This window comes from Nansenia antarctica, assembly GCF_963989245.1.
Source record: "Nansenia antarctica genome assembly, chromosome: 9".
NCBI classification, from domain to species: Eukaryota; Metazoa; Chordata; class Actinopteri; order Argentiniformes; family Microstomatidae; genus Nansenia; species Nansenia antarctica.
This window is the reverse complement of record NC_137679.1, coordinates 40,235,292-40,239,293: the sequence shown is the minus strand read 5'-3', so window position 1 is coordinate 40,239,293 and position 4,002 is coordinate 40,235,292.

Below are 4,002 nucleotides of genomic sequence, written 5' to 3'. Positions count from 1 at the left end.
CCATTCCAGCACCCGGAGAAAAGAAGAGAGAGGGAGGACAAAGGTAATTTGATTGTGACTCTGGTCCATATGGTACCTCGGCTCTGGCTCTGTAACCCTGCTAACCCTGCTAACCCAGGGGGCCTGGTGGCCACGGCCCAGGGTGATCCACGGTCCCCCACAATGGGCCTGACCGGGCCCCTCTAAACAAACATGCTGAATCTGGTTAGTGGGAGAATGGAGGGAGAGCCAGACAATGTTGAGGGGGGGGTAGAGATGTGGTGACCCACAACTAACATCGCCAAACAGAGCCACAAACCAGCACCCCTCTTCTTCAGCCCACACCGCACACACCCGCCCTCCCTCCCCACAAAACGCAGACGATGCCGACGCCTTTTCACAGCCCCCTTCTTTCTGGGACCCGGGAGATAAGAAGAACGTGTTTGCGATGAAGGAGGAGGAGGCGTCGAGTTTTCATTCAAGCTTTAAGAGATTTAAAAACTCCATCCCCTTGTGTTTCGTATCTAAGGGTGCTTTTTAAGCGCTTCTGCATTGTGAAGGTGGAGGTTTTTAAATTTCCATAGGGATCCTAATCGAAAGGCAGGGTAGCGAGCAAGGGAGGGAGGGGACCCAGGGGTGCCAGGAAAAGAAAAGAGATTACAGAGAGGCTGGATGCAGAAGGGCTTGTTGCAACCACAGGGTACTTTACGAAGTCAGGACAATGAATATGTAACTCATATATCCCCTGACCTCTGCAGCTGCGGCTCAGAAACTGATCTATATCTCACTATGTTCAATTTAAAACCCCCATATGGGGTTTCTGGGAGCAGAGATTGTTGAGTCTAAATCCCACCGCGTGGGGAGCCGATACAATCAAAAAGTGATCCCGACCGCACTGTGGCCGAGGCTTGGGATGTCTTTCCTATCACTTCCTGTCATGATTTCATCTTCCCACTGCTGTCAGGACTGCAGAGTCACTCCCTATCTTCCACCATAGATTGAATGAAGACCTCCATCTCTTCAGGCTACATCTTAACTCTCCCTCCTAAAGACCTCCATCTCGTCTTCAGGCTACACCTTAACTGTCCCTCCAAAAGACCTCCATCTCGTCTTCAGGCTACATCTTAACTGTCCCTCCTAAAGACCCCCATCTCTTCAGGCTACTATCTTAACTGTCCCTCCTAAAGACATCCATCTCTTCAGGCTACTATCTTAACTGTCCCTCCTAAAGACCTCCATCTCTTCAGGCTACTATCTTAACTGTCCCTCCTAAAGACCTTCTCATCCCCACTAACCCCAAGTAACCCCAGTTTCGATACCGTAAATAAATGTAATGATTAATTAGCTTACTCTTCCCTCTTATAGCATTGTGACTGCCAATGTGATGGCCCCCTGGCCTTGGCATAGATTTATTCACATAGATGATTCGCTTACTTAGACAAAATGTATGTGTTGTAGGTTGATTAAAGTCGTCTTCTAAATGCCAAAAACATAATGTAAATTATGCATAATGTCCTCCACTGTGGTGCATGGTGGGTAACCAGGCCAGTTCAGATGGTAGATAACCAGGCCAGTTCAGATGGTAGCTAACCAGGCCAGCCCAGTTCAGCCTGGCTTGGCTCAGCTCCATTAGGCCCTGTAGTGTGAATTAAGGTTTATAACATTTGGTTTTCCTCTGAGATTGATATGCAGTTTTATGTCTGCTCAGCCTTGTGTCCCGAAATAGATCCTACTATACCTTCAAGACAGCTTGTATTTCAGTCAACAACACAGTTATATAAGCCTAAACCATGTATATATATATATATATATATATATGTTACAGGAAATGTGTGAAAACTTGAAACACTTCCCGTAACATACAGTACTACATAACATCCCCTTTTCTATAAAAAAATATAGTTCAAAGGAGTTGACGGATCCTCTAACAACCAGTCTAGGCTGCTGTGAGACGTCTGCTAAGTAACCCTGGTTGAACAGAGTGAAGAAAGCAGCATCCATCCGCACACTCACACAAACTGCAAAAATCATTAATTTATTGCCAGGCTTTCAGTCACAGACCTTCTTCAGGCATAAACAACCCTGGTTTGAACACGAACGACGGGCGCTGCTGCGTCCGTAGTAGGCCTACCTCAATGGCCTCAGCCACAAAGACCAAGGACGTCCTTTTTTAAGTAAACAAGGAAACCATTAAGTCTCCCTGTGGCCGGCGACAGCGCGGGCGTATTGTGGAGGGAGTCTAAAGTGGAGGCCGGGAGGGAGCCCGCATTAACTCTGCTCCCTGTGAAAGAGGGGATTAGGCTTGTGGAGAGGATGGGTTCATTAAAGGGAGGAGGAGAGTGCAGGAATGGTGGATGAATACACACTTCAGACGGAGAGGGACGCAATAATGCTCAACAGAGACACGGGAGGCATTCCAGTTCAGTCCTGCCCTGCATCCTATAAATATAGAGATTATTGAAGAAGGAAAGAAGGAACCAAATGAAGACTATAGCCTCATAGCATAATTGCCTAAGTCATGCTTCACTTGTGGTCAGCCGAGCCATCTTTGTACGTAGTGTCAAAAATGCCTATGTCAAAGAGATGACTTGGGCAGATAGTGATTTTGGAATGTAACAAGCATTCTGATAGGCTGGTGGCACAGGCAATAATGCACAGTGAATTAGCAGTGTTAGGAGAGTAGAGATAGGCAGATATCTCAATTTGGCCAAGATATGACTTAGGCAATTATGCTATGAGGCTAACGATATCTGATGCCGTTCCACAAGTGTATAGAATATGCTTGTTTAGGGCGCCCTGGGCGCGGACTCTAAAACAGAGAGAAAACATGATGGGATATGGTAACAACAGACGGGTGAGGACAACTAAATAAACAAACAGAATAAACATGGAGGACGTCCAACAATCATAACCGCTTACAGACATTCATGCTATAACACATCAGGAACATCTCAGGGGCCTAGTTCACGACAGTAGAGAGTTTTAAGCAGAGTCTTGAAAGTCTCTAGATCGGATCAGATATCAGCTTTCCATAACACTTGATGGAAGACTGTTGAGGAGATCTTCAAGCAGCAGATGGTGAACAGGTTGACTTGTTAGCTAAATGACTTGTAAAGCTATTAACCCTTTAGGTGTTGTTGTCCTCGTGTGCGATGGCATGTAAGGCCACATCCCCAACAATAAAGCCCCAAGAAGGCCCCAGCCCAGGGGCTAGAAGTTCAGTCCTCCCCACTGTGAGAGCCCCCTGGCTGGGCTAAGGCCGGGCCTACGTCCCCCTAGGTAGATACTGGAGGTTGGAGGTTTCAAGAAGAAAAAACAGAGAATCATGTTGAGTGGGGAAAGTCCCTCCTCCCCAATAAAATGCAAACTGTTCACAGACAACACCACAGCACAAGACCCTGAGGCTAGCTAGCTCTGACACCAAACATGTGTGTGTTACCGTGATACCGTTCCTCATTCCATTCCATACATTACAAAGAGCCTGTCCTCCGATTTCTACCTCCACCAGCCTCCCCTGGTGTAGAAAGACAGGCACTTACAGATATATATAAAAAGAAAACATAGGTTATTGGTTCAATAATTATTAACTACCCCCCCCCCCCCCCATGCGCCCCATGTGGTTTCTGCCCCCCCCCCCCCCCCCCCCCCCGTCCCTGGTTGACAGTCCCAGGACCCCTTCCTTCACTATGGGGGGACGGACTGCTTCATTTGGAGTAGGGGACAATGCAACGCCCCCTCTGCCTTTTGTCTCCTTTGACGCCCAGCAGAGCCTCAATATGGCCTGGCCCAGGATCAATGGGGAGGCACAATGTGTACGACCCAGGAATAGCCCCGGGCCTGGGGGGACAAGGCCGGGCTGACAGCCACCACATGGTCGACTTGATGGGCCTCTCCACGCCTGTAGAGATGGAATGCAATATAGGAGAATAGGAGAGGGAAGGAGGGAGGGAGGGAGGGAGAGGGAGGGAGGGAGGGAAGGAGGGAGGGAGGAAGGGAGGGAGGGAGGGAGGGAGAGAGGGAGGG